Genomic DNA, 14987 nt, shown 5'->3' with positions numbered 1-14987 from the left:
TAAGTGTGAACAGAGCCTAACTGTTTGTGAATGAACAGAAAGCTGCTCAGAACAGAGCACTTCTCATAAGTTCATTATTAAATGCAGCTGAGGCTGCAGAGAAAAAGACTGGGGAAGCTCTGTCCTCTGTGCCTTTCTCTGTATCAAAAGCGAGACATCAGAGGTCTGTTTAGACCCCTGATATGTCACCAAAACTTCCCAATGGGGTTTATAAAAAAACTTTAAAAAAATATTTAAAAAAATAAAAAATAAAAACTACTGACACAATCCACTGCTCTGCTGATATACGCACGTTTGTGTTCTGGGGTGCACACCCTAATGCAATAGGCTGTGCACACCAATGCTGCACATATTTACCTATCTTCCACTTTCATACTGTTCCATTCAGCGCTGAATACTCCACATCACTGCTGTTATATGAGAGAAAGGAGATTGAGGCACATTCCCCTCCACAACCGAATGTACATAGATCGAATTTAAGGAAATGTTTACATATTTAGTCCTAGGTGCCCCCTGTTTAACCACTTCAATACAGGGCACTTTCACCCCCTTCCTTCCCAGCCCAATTTTCAGCTTTCAGCGCTCTAGCGCTTTCAGTGACAATTGCGCGGTCATGCTACACTGTACCCAAATGAAATTGTTATCATTTTGTTCGCACAAATAGAGCTTTATTTTGGTGGTATTTATTCACGACTCCGTTTTTTTTTTTTTGCGATATAAGCGCAAAAAAAGCGGAAATTTGGGAAAAAAACAATATTTTCTTTTTTCTATTTGAAAAGAAATCCAATAAAATCAAATTTTGTCATAAATTTAAGCCAAAATGTATTCTGCTACATGTTTTTGGTAAAAAAAATTCCGTTAAGTGTATAATAATTGGTTTGTGTGATCACGGACATATGTACGCAAATGATCATGTACATATGTGTGCAGGTGATCACGTACATATGTGTGCAGATAATCATTGGGACATGTGATTTTAGTGGGACATATGTGGGGGACATGTTTTTATTATTAGGGACATGTGTTTTTATTATTTGGGGACATGTATGTTTTGGGACATGTGTGTTTTGGGGACATATGTGGGGACTGTGTTTGTACTGTGTGGTGTGTTGTGTGTTGACACTACACTGATGATCAGTGAGTAAAAAGCTGTGAAAAGCAGCCCATACTCACTGATCATCAGCCGGCTGCAGCGATCCGCTCTCCTCTCCTCTGCGATGACTTCCGTGTGAGGAGAGGAGAGCCGATTGCCTAGCAACCGGCTGTTTGTTTACATCACATGACGGCCGTGATTGGACACGGCTGTCATGTGATCAGGAGGGCCAATCACAGAGCCCTCCTGCCGATCTGAGATGTGCCGTGTCCGGGTGACACGAGCACATCGGGATCGCGCCGCTGCGCGGGCGCGCGCGCGCGCGATCCCGCTACTCCTGAAGGACGTTCCTGAACGTCCTATCAGGAGCAGGCGGCTCCCACCCGGCCGTATATATACATTGGCCGGGTGGGAAGTGGTTAAACAGCATGCATATGGACAAACGCATTTTAATAAGGTTCACACCTACAGGTGCAACCAAGCATGCATGCGTCTTCATACATTCATTTCTGTGGGCTTCCCAATGCGCAAGAAATGTCTGTGACCCTTTACCAAAAAAAGCGCAGCATCATGCACTTTCATTTTTTTTTTAGCAGATACATGAAGGTGCCATTTAATTAATTAATGGCACTGCCACCCATCTGCTAAAGGGCAGCACATTTCTGTGAATATCGGGAAAGTGTGCAGCTTTGTCCATATTCCTGACACGTAGTAGTGTAAAAATAGCTTTAGACAAAATCTTTCATGATTTATTGAACTGTCAAAAAAAAAAGCCCTGCTCCATCCAAAACTTTTTCTTTTGGTTAGAATGGCGGAGGATTTTCTTGACATTTATATCCTTGTTGGGAATATTTCTTCTCGATTCCTATCCAGGTAACCACAGGAGAACTGAGATCTATAGACAGGTTTATAGACAGTATCGAAAACCTGATTGTTCTCACCCTTCATCAGTCTGCTTTGGGAAAATATTGTGCCCCTGTTGGAGAGATTTTTCTTACTTTGTGTCTCGGTGACCAAACAAAAAGTAAGAGAATATGTTCTCAATAGCTACAGAAATAACAGTAAAACCCAATGGGGGTTCTAACCCTCCCTCACTCTGTTCAAAATGGAAAAAAAAAACAAAGGTTTGTCCAAAGCTGTACTTTATGTAAAGTAAAATGAATATGTGTTCATCATCCATCCAATCATGTCCAAATAAAGTTCTGTTTTGATTATTTCATTAAACATTTAACATACCCAGAGGATTTCTTCAACTGAGGAAATAGGGTTGTCCTAAACACCAAGCAGCACTTCAAATACATATATTTGAACTGCTTGCCTGATTTATAATTCTGTTTAAAGCGGAGTTCCACCCAAAAATGGAAGTTCTGCTTTCCGGAATCCTCCTCCTCCGGTGTAACATTTGGCACATTTCAGGGGGGAGGGGGAGCCACCCGCGGGTATCTATATCACTTCCCGCCCCCCTGATGTCTTCTGGGGGACACAAGGGTCCCAGGAGACAGTCTAGACTAACGTGAACCCACACGCATACGCAGTAGGGAACCAGGAAATGAAGGCTTACCGAAGATGGCGGCAGCAGCACCCGAGAGCCAAGGGACAGATCGGCTTCGGGTGCCGACATCGCAGGCACTCTGGAGAGGTAAGTGTCCATATTTTAAAAGTCAGCAGCTACCAGGGTCTTGAACCTGGTCTTCCACTGCAGTAACAGCACAGGTTTTTTCTGTAAACACCCCTAGCTTACTGGACAATGAAGGAGCAGCAGCTCTGAGATGAAGTCATCCCTTTGCGCTCTTGACCTGTCAACATATGTGCATATGCTCTTTGGCTAAGTGAATGTTGTTTTCTTTTGTAAATATCCATTTTGTAAGTATCCATCCAATCATTAAAGCAAACGGACAACTTTTTTTAAAGTATTTTCCAACTACATTCATCAAGTCATCGAATGTACTGATTTTTTTTGTACAAAATTTACTAATGCATAGCCAGTTTATAGGATATGTAAAGGTCCATTTAAAAAACAAAACAAAAAAACAACAAACATTTCATACGTATATCCTCTGTGCAGTAGGTTTTGCACAAAGTGGCCCCGATCCTCCTCTTCTGGGGTCCCTCAGTGGCACGCCTGGCTCCTCCTCTTCTCGAGTTCCCTGTTGAAAAGCCGCCCTTGGGACACTCATGCGGATGCGCTCCTGTGCCCTGCTGTTGCGTCCATTGATCAGCAGAACTCAACCCCACCCCCGACTCCCACGTTAATGGATTTGATTGACAGCAGCAGGAGCCAATGGCTGCGCTGATATCAATCTATCCAATCAGGACCCGAGACACCGGCTGGAGCTGGTGTGCTCATCCCTGTTGCTGGAACGATTGGGATCAGGTAAGTAAAAGGGGGGCTCTGGGGGACTGCTGCATCACAGGGGGTTTTTCACCTTAAAGTGAAAGACCTTGAGGGTTTACAACCCCTTTAAAGTGGTTGTACATCCTTACATATACCCAGTAAAGTGACTGGCTTCATGTGATGCACAAAAATGAAACAAATCTTCCTACATATGTTGTAGTGGTTTATCTACAGCCCTATCTTCTCTACAGCTGTTCAAAGTTCACATATCAAAGGCTATTTTTCAGCTCCACAAGGCAGGGGATGGAGATCTGATGTCACAAACAACACAGCATTCAGTAGGGAGCTGAGTGTAATCTGAGAACTGAGTGGGGGGTGGACATCCCCCTCTACACAGTCTAATAGGGAAACATGCAAAGCTGAGGCTGTCAATCCCCTGCTATCCCCCAGGATTCATGGGGGGTTGGCATAACCTGTCAGAGTGAAGTCACAAATCACACTAAATGCTATTGGTTGAGGCTAGTTCCCACTATAGAGCAACCATTTTCAACCAGGGTCCTATGGAACCCTAGGGTTCCCCCAGAGGTTGCTAGGGGTTTCTTCAATAAAAGGAACAATTGAGTACTGCTTGTGATACGATACTTAAAGAGGAAGTAAACACTGATGAGTTTACTTCCTCTTTCATTCCCTGCAAAGGCAAAGTATAATGGACTACTATGCATCGCATAGTAGTCCATTATGTGTCACTTACCTGACACAGGAGCCAGCGAAATCGCCGATGTCCCCTGTAGTCTGCCGCATCCATCTTCTCGGTGGGGTCTCGCAGCTCCGCCGCTGTCATTCGGCGAAGCCGCAATGACGTCACTCCCGCGCATGCGCACGGGAGCCGACACGCGCGGCAGCTCCGTCGTTGAGAATGCCGCGCTCAGTGCACCGCTGTCTACGGCGCATGCGGTGCCTGTTTTCGGGCAAATATCTCCTAAACCATATAGGTTTAGGAGATATTTCTTGGACCTACAGATAAGCCTTAATATAGGCTTACCTGTAGGTCAAAGTGGTTTGTAAGGGTTTACAACCACTTTAATTGTTTCTGTCACAAGCACACTAATACCTCAAACCTTGAACAATTGGCAACTCCTGCCTCTTATACTGACACTGGCAATCTTTTTTAGCTACTTGCAAAGGTGAAATCCTCTCAATGACCACAAGTAGAAGGAGCTTTCTTCCTGAAAGCTGTAGATATAGAATTCATTACCAGGGATTCCCTGAAAGTTATTTCAGGGGTTCCTCCATGTTAAGAAGTTTGAAAAAGGCTGCAATAGAGGTATATGCATTACAGCCACTTTAAGAGATCCGACCTTCCCGCTTTTCCATTTATTACTATTATTCTGCAGGGTGTTAAAGGAAGCAAATATCTAGAAAAACAGAATTTACACTTGTACCCTTTAACAAAAATATTTTTTTTTTAAATAAATGATTCATACACATAGTCCTCTGGTGCCTCCCCCTGGTATCTGGAAAGTTGGAGAAAATTCTGGAACTAGCGGGTGGAAGTGAGAAGGGGATGTTCTGCATATTTATGGGGCCTTAGCCAATACCCAGGAGTGGGCATGGGAGGGGACTGAGGAGCCCATAAATTGGAATGAGGCATGCTGGGAGAAGAGTTGGGTGGAAGATGGAGAAGCAGTGCTGAGGGAGGCTGTTGGTGGCCCTTGAGAGACTCCTTACCGGTGGGGAACTTACCTCAGACTTGAGCTCAGGAGGCTAGCAAGCAGTGGAACTGGAACCAGTGGCCACAGGGAAGCAGAATGAAATGTGGTGTGCTGTTCATTTCTTAAGTGCTACTTTGCTAAGGGACTGAGAGTTCCTGCCTGTAATGGGCTGTTGCTGAACTGACAATAGACTGGTATGCCGCGTACACACGACTGGACTTTTCGATGGACTAGGTCGGACGGTCTTCCCGACGGACTTTCGGCGGAGGTCTGACGGACTTTCTGAACGAATCGGACTTGGCCACACTAGACCAGACTAAGTACGTTCGAAAGTCTGTTCATTTTGAACGTGGTGACGTAAATGGGACTAAACAAGGAAGTTCAATAGCCAGTAGCCAAAGCTGCCCTTGCGTCGTATTTGGTCCGTCGGACTAGCACACAGAGGAACGGTTTTCCCAATTTTTAGTCTATTGGACTTGAGTCCGTCAGATAGATTTGAAATATGTTTTTTTTTCTAGGTCCGTCTGACTTTTGAGAAAAAAAAGTCCATTGGAGCCCACACTCGATCGAATTATCCAATGGATTCTGCCAGAAAGTCCGATTACCTGTACACAGCATACGTTTCCCCAGGACTGAACCAGCGGAAGCTGTGCAAAGAGGAGGAACAGGTGGAAGAAAGAAGAGAAGTCTGGGAATAGGGAAGAAGTGTCCCTGAAGTATTGTTGTTTTTACAGTGGGCATTCCATAATCCCTTACCCCATCCAAGTTATCACCCCCTAATAAAACTACAAAAACAAGCCAAAGAATAATTTCTTTCTCCGAATGAAAGAATTAAATGCTGCATGAATGGTTGTGCAGCAGTTGGAATCCCTGACTCCAGCAACCCCTATGGGGGGTTACCATACTATTATTAACAGGTCCTTCTGTTGGCATACTTTGAAAAAACGGTGCCAAGGCATCTGGTGTGAATGGACACTTAACCAATGCCTGCTTTATAATATGATCAAACAACTATAATAAATAATTCAAGAATTACAGAAATACACTACAGAAAAAACAGCTGTCATCTGTAATACAAACATCTTTGCAGAACTTTTTCCAGTTTTCTCGCGAAAGTGATGACATCTTAAAATTGTTTTTGTTATCCATAACAAAAAACAGATGTGTTTATACAGAGCTAAATCTAAACCCAAGTCGCCATAATTGTGATAATGGAATATAATTTTGAAAAATTCCATTTTCAGCTGCCTACCAGGACAATTCAATAGAATCCATTTGGGACTGATGTTATGTTATAAAACACGGTCATTTTGCATCAAACAGCAAAATGTTAATTCTTTGTTAATAGGACAATAAAACAGAGAACACAGAAACTCCAATTAGTGTATAATAGGGCTACCAAATGATTGTGCAATTCAAGCATATCCAAACCATTTACCTAAATTTAATATAAGAGCTTTAACTAAAACAAAGCAGTCATGATGTGAGTATGATTTCCAATGTGGATTGAATTATATTGTACAACGTGGTTTTTGAAAGCAGAAATGAAAATGTCGGAGTGCTCCAAGACAACTATAATTAATATGATTAGGCAAACGGAGGTACCAGTGCAGTAAACGTAATTCTGGAGGTGTAGACTGCCACACATGAGTCAAGAACATGAAGAAGGGAGAGAGAGTGCACAGCATTTTTACTTTATAATCTCCTGCTGCCGTTGCCAAGTGCAATTGAAAATCAACAGCTTTGGTGTCCTTTTTTAATATCTCTAAGCCCTTGTACACATGGTCGGACATTCCGATGGAAAATGTCCGATCGGACCGTGTTGTCGGATAATCCGACAGTGTGTGGGCTCCATTGGACTGTTTCCGTCGGAATATCCGACGGACCAAGTTTTAGAGCTGGGCTATAAAACTTTCCGAAAACATGATCCGATCGGACTTTGTCCGATTGGATTGTGTGTAGAGAATTCCGATCGGACAAAGTGCCACGCATGCTCAGATCAAGTTCCTAGACCAAAGCTATTGGCTACTAGCCTGAACGTAGTCCCGTCGTAACGAAATAACGTCATCACATTACGTACGATCGGATTTTACAACAACTCTGTCCGACCGTGTGTATGCAACACAAGTTTCGGACAGAATCCGACGGATTTTGTTGTCGGAATGTCCGACCGTGTGTACAAGGGCTAACACTTTTCCAAAAAGATAGAATAAAGCCCCATACACACTATCAGATTTTCTGCAGATTTTTTCCTTCAGATTTACCAAAACCATATAATGAGGTTAAACTTTAGGAGTTTCAATTTGTATGCAATCAGGCAGGCCCTTGCACTACATGGTTTTGGTGAATCTGAAGACAAAAATCAGCAGAAAATCTGACAGTGTGTATGGGGCTTAAGAGCTTTAGACATAGCTCTGTGTCTGCACAGTGATGATATTGGCAAAGGGGGAGGAGGGAGGAGACACACGGCCGGGGGAGAAGCAGGAGAAGTTCAACAGACCCACCAGCTGCCACTCCAGGGATAGCTCACCATCCGGCTCAGCCATCCAGCACTCCCTGGCTCAAGGAGGGGATGGGCAAAACAGAGGTAAGGCAGCCATCTGTCTCCCATGGTGGAGGGGGTGGCGTTGGTTTGCCCCCTCCTGAAATATGGAGCACCAGCCGCCACTGCTCTCCTGTACTGAAATTTGCTTACTCTAATTTCGCTGCATACTGTGAGCTTTTCACGGTCTACTTTAGAAGTTGCAGCACTTCTGATAGAGACTCCTTCATTTCCTGGCTGGCTAAAATCCAGCATCATCTAACCCTTTCTTCACATCCCCTTGTATTAATTTGAGTTCAGATTTTTCAATCATCGTAAGTATCACATAGTTACCTAGGGTAGTCTGCATGCAAATGGAGTCTGCCTAGGAATATCCACTGCTAGCGGACCCCCTGTTTGACATAAAGTTGTTGACCTTACTAATGAATGTGGACGCGAATAGGTCCATGTCCAGTGTACCCCATCTGACATATTGCTAGGAAGATGTCAGGGTGAAGAGATCATTCTCCCGGAAATAATTGTCAAGTAGTACGCCTGAAATATTAAAATTGCCGATAGGCAAGGAGTGTTGTGTTCTGCCAAAGCTAGAACATTATTCACCTTTTTTTTTTTATGTAAGCCACCACCGTAGCTCTATCAGACTGAATCCTGTCAGGACAGTCCTGTAATCTGACCGCCAAGACTCTATGGCCAGATGTACTGCCTGAAACTTCCAACAAAGTTGATAAGCAAGGTCCTCTAACCTGGACCATCTCCCCTGGACCGAATCTTCTTCCAGGGCTGCTCCCCAGCCTAGAAGGCTGGCATCTGTTGTTAACACCTTGCAGGATAAAAATTTTCCCTCCTGCTGGACAACAACCACCAATTTAGCCTCTGACCTATGTCGAGAGCCAAGCGTAATGGAAACAGACAAGGCCTGAATTCTCTTTATTCCAGACCAACAGGATGGTGTCTTGAAGCAGTCTTTGAATAAAACTGCGCGTAAGGGACGGCCTTGAAGGAGGCCACCATTTCCCCTAATAATCTCCTGCAGCTAAAATGAAGGAATGTTCCTTTCCTGATAAGTTGAATTAGTCCTACAATGGAACTGATTCATGACTGAGGTAAGGATACTATCTTCTGTATGGTTTCTATAACCAGCTCCCAAGTAACCTCCTTGATGGTTTTAAGGAGAATCTTCCTAGGCTGAAAATCCAACCTAGAGATTTCAGCTATCTATAGCTGAGATCAGACTCTGGCTTTAGACCTGAGACTGAATGATCTATTCAAAGTAGATCTTCTAATATGCTAGGACCGCTATGCCTTGAGCCTTTAACCTGGCTAAAGGAGGTGTCAGAATCTTTCAGAACACTCATAGTGCTGTGGCAAAGCTGAATGGCAGTGCCACGATTGAAAAAAATAATTTTATATTTCAAACCGCAGAGATTTCTGGTAAGTGGGGAAACTTTGGCACATGGAGATATACAACTCCCCTCCTTTCAGGATGGACACAGCTGATCGAATTATGAAAGAATCGGATGTTTAAGTGCCGATTCAGATCTCTGAGATCTAGAGTGGGTCTTACCTCTCTGCTTGGATATGGGACCTTAAAAGGTTTGAGCCAAAAAACCCTGTTCCACTAAGGGAATCTCTGATATCACCGACTGGGATAACAGCTGATCCAGAGACCAGAAAGAGACACTTCTCCTTTCTCTTTTTTTCTCCTCTATTTTTTTTTCTTTTTTCTCTGGAACCTTAGGAGCATTCTTTGAGGAGACAGACACTCTTGCATAAGACTGCCGCATCAGCAGCCCCAATGACCCCACAGGCACCACCCAAACAGGACCCGAACGCTCGGATCGAACGCCGATTGGGCCATCCGGGCTCTTGAAATTCTAGATGTAACCTAGAGAAAAAAATTGCAGAAATCATTCTGCTCTTAACATTGTTCCTGCCAGACTTTGAGAATCGCAGGACCTTTCCCCTTACTTAAACAAGTGGGGGTGCTCCTTCATGTTAAGGCCTTAGCATTCTGCTTCATGGGCTTTCTGCCCCCAAGATCCTGGTGCTGCTCCTGGGAACTTTCTCCTGAACCTGACGATTGAGACCATTGAGACTGCCTAAAGGCAGATACCCCAGGCATAGGAGAGGCTGCATGATTAAAGGAGAATTGTTTGAACCTCCTTTTACTGCCTTTTGGATGTACTTATCCACTCTAAATAGTTGTACCCCAGGAAGGGACACAGACTGGCTAAGGGTTTTCACCTGGTGCTTCAGCTGACCAATATCTCAGCCACAGACCTCTGCAAAAATGCACTAGTCCAAGCATAAGCCATAGGGCTTAAATCGAGTCCTTCATAGCATCTGTGAGACACATTGCGTCAAATACACCAGCCCCCTTGCCGGGCCTGCTGATTAGGCAGAACTTTCAAGTATCTCACACCTGTTCCTTAACGCTTTCGAGTCCACATTCCAATGCATTGGCGTGACTCAAAATGTGCTCCACCACACTAGTGGAGCAGACGTTAAGGGGTTAATGGACTGAGCCACTCCAATTGCAGCCAGAACTGCAAAAGACATCTTGTCTTTAAAAGGAAAATCCAACCTTAACTTGCTGGATCCTTTAACATCAGTGCATTATCCACTGGACATGTGAGACTCTGCTCAGTGAACTGTTTGCAGCATTAATAGCTGGACCCCCCCCCACTTCTTTCATAAAAATGTTCCCATTCAGAGTACATAGTTATGCATTTTAGTGCTTTTTGCATCTTGCAGATTTGCACTACAGAACTTGTTCAATAGGACACCATGTTAAATGGACTCCCAGGTGGGTGAGGTTCAAATGAACCATATTAGAGGTAGATACCTCAAGAGCCCATGGCAGGCAACAAAAGGGTTAAGTAAGGGAATAGACTAACACCTGACTTGTGCGGCTACTCCCTCCCTGTTAGGATCCTCTGAAGAGGAAAATAAGTATCTTCCAATATTTGGGAAGATCTACCTGATCCCCAGCCTCCTGCACCTCAACAAAAGGGCCCAGAGGACTAGATGGGAATCTGCTATGTTTAGTCCTACTATGGAGAGACATCGTAGCAATAATCTTTTAATGGTAGGAGAAAAACCTGTTTGTATGAAATACAGGGACAGAAGTGTTCTACCCTTGATGGCTTCATCTGACTGGCTGTATTTTTCTCTTTTTACCTCTCAGGGGAGGAAGACAGACATTCTTTTGGAAGGGTTTTTAGTTTTTTGTATACCATTAACCCCTTAGAACCCTTAGAGGGGTTCCTGGTCCCTTTATCACTCATAGCTTACAGTACAAAGCAGAGGCAGTACCAGCTAAAGAATGTTACACTTGTTAGGCTATAGTACAGTACAATTGCTATTAATCCTAGCTATACAGTACAATGTTGTCAACAAAAGGGAGATGCCTGTGTCACCAAACCTGACCAGCAACCACTCTGCTCTGTCCCTCCACCGCCAGACTTTAGCTTTTCCTGTATAGCTTAAAATACTTCCTCCACGTGTGGCCGGCATGTGATGCCATTTAGCCATGCCCCCGCGTGAAAACGGCCCCCCTTCCCACTAGGTAAGTGTATGAGTGCTGGCAACATGGCGGCCGGCGGTGAGGGGGGTTAAAATGGCCGTAAATTGCCCCAAAACCTTTTTTTCATGTCTTCGGATGACGAGGCTCGGGTACCATTCATTTAGTCCATTACGGAGACATCAGAATGGATCTGGTCAGGATGGCTGGCTCTCATCAAAGGGTTACTACCCATGGAACTCAGTACACACATCCTTACACATGCCCAACACCTTAGACACTGGCACAAAAACTGAGGACTCCCAGTAATGGGAGGGGTTATATGGGGAAGTTTCCGTCTTAAGGGGCGTGCCAGTGTCCAGCACCTGATAGTATGATAACCCACATAGTTATTACTATGGTGCTGTGTCCCCTGATGTAAGAAAAGAAAAAATAATATGGTTGCATAAGTGTGCACACCTTTAAACTAATATTATGTTGAAGCACCTTTTGATTTTATTAGAGCACTCAGTCTTTTTGGGTATGATTCTATCAGCATGGCACATCTTGACTTGGCAATATTTGCCCACTCTTCTTTGCAAAAAAACTCCACAACTGTCAGATTGCGAGGGCATCACCTGTGCACAGCTCACTTTAGATCACCCCACAGATTTGCAATCAAATTTAGGTCTGGGCTCTGGCTGGGCCATTCCAAAACTTCAATCTTCTTCTGCTGAAGCCATTCCTTTGTTGTTTTGGATGTATGGCCAAAACCAATCGACATTATTCTGTACTCCTCCTCCTGGACCTCTCTGCTGCCTTTGATACAGTTGACCACCCCCTCCTTCTCAAAAAACTCCACACCTTTGGTCTCTGTGACCGTACTCTACAATGGTTCTCTTCCTACTTATCCAACCGCACCTTTAGCGTTTCTTACAACTCTACTTCCTCCTCTCCTCTTCCTTTCTCTGTTGGGGTCCCCCAAGGTTCTGTCCTTGGACCACTCCTATTTTCAATCTATACCTCCTCTCTGGGTCAACTGATAGCCTCCCATGGCTTCCAATACCACCTCTATGCTGACGACACCCAAATCTATCTCTCTACCCCTCAGCTCACTCCCTCTGTCTCCTCACGTATCACTAATTTACTATCAGAAATATCAGTCTGGATGTCACACCACTTCCTCAAAATCAATCTATCCAAAACCGAACTTATAATTTTTCCTCCCCCATATGCCCCTTCCCCTGATCTCACTGTCAAAATTGATGGCACAACCATAAGCCCATCCCCTCATGCCAAGATTCTAGGTGTAGTCTTGGACTCTGAACTCTCCTTCAAGCAACACATCCAATCACTGTCCAAATCTTGCCGCCTCAACCTCCGCAACATCTCCAAAATACGCCCCTTTCTAACCAATGAGACAACAAAGCTCTTAATTCACTCGCTGGTCATCTCTCGCCTTGACTACTGCAACTCCCTCCTCACTGGCTTACCTCTACATAGTCTAGCACCTCTTCAATCCATTATGAATGCCGCTGCCAGACTCATCCACCTTACCAATCGCTCGGTGTCTGCTACCCCTCTCTGTCAATCCCTCCACTGGCTCCCGCTCAGCCAAAGAATTAAATTCAAAATACTAACAATTACATACAAAGCCATCCACAACTCTGCCCCCAGCTACATCACTGGCTTAGTCTCTAAATACCAACCTACTCGTCCTCTTCGTTCCTCTCAAGACCTCCTGCTCTCTAGCTCCCTCATCACCTCCTCCCATACTCGCCTCCAGGACTTTTCCAAAGCCTCCCCAATCCTATGGAATGCCCTACCCCAATCTGTCCGCTTATCTCCTACTTTATTAGCTTTTAGACGATCCCTGAAAACACTTCTCTTCAGAGAAGCCTACCCTACCCCCACCTAACTGTATCTTCATTTTCTCCATCAGCTCATCCCCCCACAGTTAAAACCTTTTGTTTCAACTTGACCCTCCCTTCTAGATTGTAAGCTCTAACGAGCAGGGCCCTCTGATCCCTCCTGTATCGATTCGTATTGTAAGTGTACTGTCTGCCCTCATATTGTAAAGCGCTGCGCAAACTGTTGGCGCTATATAAATCCTGAATAATAATAATAATAATAATAATGTATGCTTTGGGTCATTGTCATGTTGATTGCTGAAATATGAAGTTCCTCTTCATGTTCAGCTTTCTAGCAGAAGCCTGAAGGTTTTGTGCCAATATTGACTGGTATTTGGAACTGTTCATAATTCCCTCTACCTTGACTAAGGCCTCTGTTCAGCTGAAGAAAAACAGCCCCAAAGCATGATGCTGCCACCACCATGCTTCACGGTGGGTATGGTGTTCTTTTGATGATGTGCAGTGTTGTTTTTGCACAAAACATATCTTTTGGAATTATGGCCAAAAAGTTAAACCTTGGTTTTATCAGACCATAACATATTTTCCTACATGCTTTTGGGAGACTTCAGGTATGTCTTTGCAAAATTTAGCCAGGCTTGCGTTGTTTTTGTTTGTAAGAAAAGGCTTCCATCTTGCCACTCTACCATATAGCCCAGACATATGAAGAATATGGAAGATTGTTGTCACATGTACCACACAGCCAGTACTTGCCAGATATTCCTGAAGCTCCTTTAATGTTGCTGTATGCCTCTTGGCAGCCTCCCTCACCAGTTTTCTTCTTGTCTTTTCATAACTTTTGGAGGGATGTCCAGTTCTTGTTGTGCCAAATTTTCTCCACTTGATGATGACTGTCTTCACTGCTTTCCATGGCATATCTAATGCCTTGGAAATTCTTTTGTACCCTTCTCCTGACTGATACCTTTTAACAATGAGATTCCTCTAATGCTTTGGAAGCTCTCTACTGACCATGGCTTTTGCTGTAGAATGCGACTAAGAAAATGTCAGGAAAGACCTACTAGAACAGCTGAACTTTATTTGGGGTTAATAAGAGGCACTTTAAATGATGGCAGATGTATACTGACTCCTATTTAACATAAGTTTGAATGTTATTACTTAATTCTGAACACAGCTTCAATTCCAGTTATACTAGGGTGTGCACACTTACGCAACCCCATTATTTTATTTTTACTTCCCCATCCTAAAAGATTACCGAACCAAAACCCAAGAAGTGGCCATTTATTACACTCATCTAGAAAAAAAAACACTGGACTACCAATGTATGAAACTGTATTTCCTTGACCCCCATCCCCTTCCCACACTCAGTTCAAAGCACCGCGGGCAGAGAGAGATAAAGATAAATCTAAACCTAAACATGAAAAAAGTAAGGAACTACTATACCACTCAAATACTTCATATACATGAAAAAAAATATATAACACATTCAACCATCAATCCATAATTAAGATCTCAATTCATATACTGTATATGTGCATAAAAGTCCCATAAGTAATATAGTCCCTTTAAAGTGGTTTTAAACCCTTTATAACCACTTTTTACTACAGGTAAGCCTATAATAAGGCTCACCTGTAGCTACCTTGGATATCTCCTAAACCCGCACGGTTTAAGAGATATCTCCCCTGTATCTGCTGTTGCTTCAGTTAGTGTGCCATTACCGGCGGCGCCTGCGCACATGGTGATGACACTGCGGCTCCGGCCAATCACAATGCCAGAGCCTGCAATACCCGAAAGTAACTCTGGGAGCAATGTCGCCGGCCAGAGCAGTGTATGAGGACTGCTGCGGGTGCTTCAATCTAAGGTAAGTAATTCGTAATGAGCTAGTATGCTATGCATACTAGCTCATTATGCTTTTGTCTTGCAGGTTTTTTTTTTTTG

The 14987-nt window shown here is 43.9% G+C and overlaps 1 protein-coding gene across 7 annotated transcripts in view; it reads right to left on the bottom strand.

Moving 5' to 3' along the window:
- MACROD2 (mono-ADP ribosylhydrolase 2) overlaps nucleotides 1-14987 on the bottom strand; it is a 3459957-nt gene that overhangs the window by 68888 nt on the left and 3376082 nt on the right. The gene's annotated exons all lie outside the window — the stretch shown is intronic.

This window comes from Lithobates pipiens, unplaced genomic scaffold, assembly GCF_037356315.1.
Source record: "Lithobates pipiens isolate NorthernLeopardFrog02 unplaced genomic scaffold, aLitPip1_a1.2 Scaffold_18, whole genome shotgun sequence".
In the NCBI taxonomy this organism is placed as follows: Eukaryota; Metazoa; Chordata; class Amphibia; order Anura; family Ranidae; genus Lithobates; species Lithobates pipiens.
Note: the sequence above shows the minus strand (reverse complement) of the source record. Positions and strands in the feature narration are given on the sequence as shown.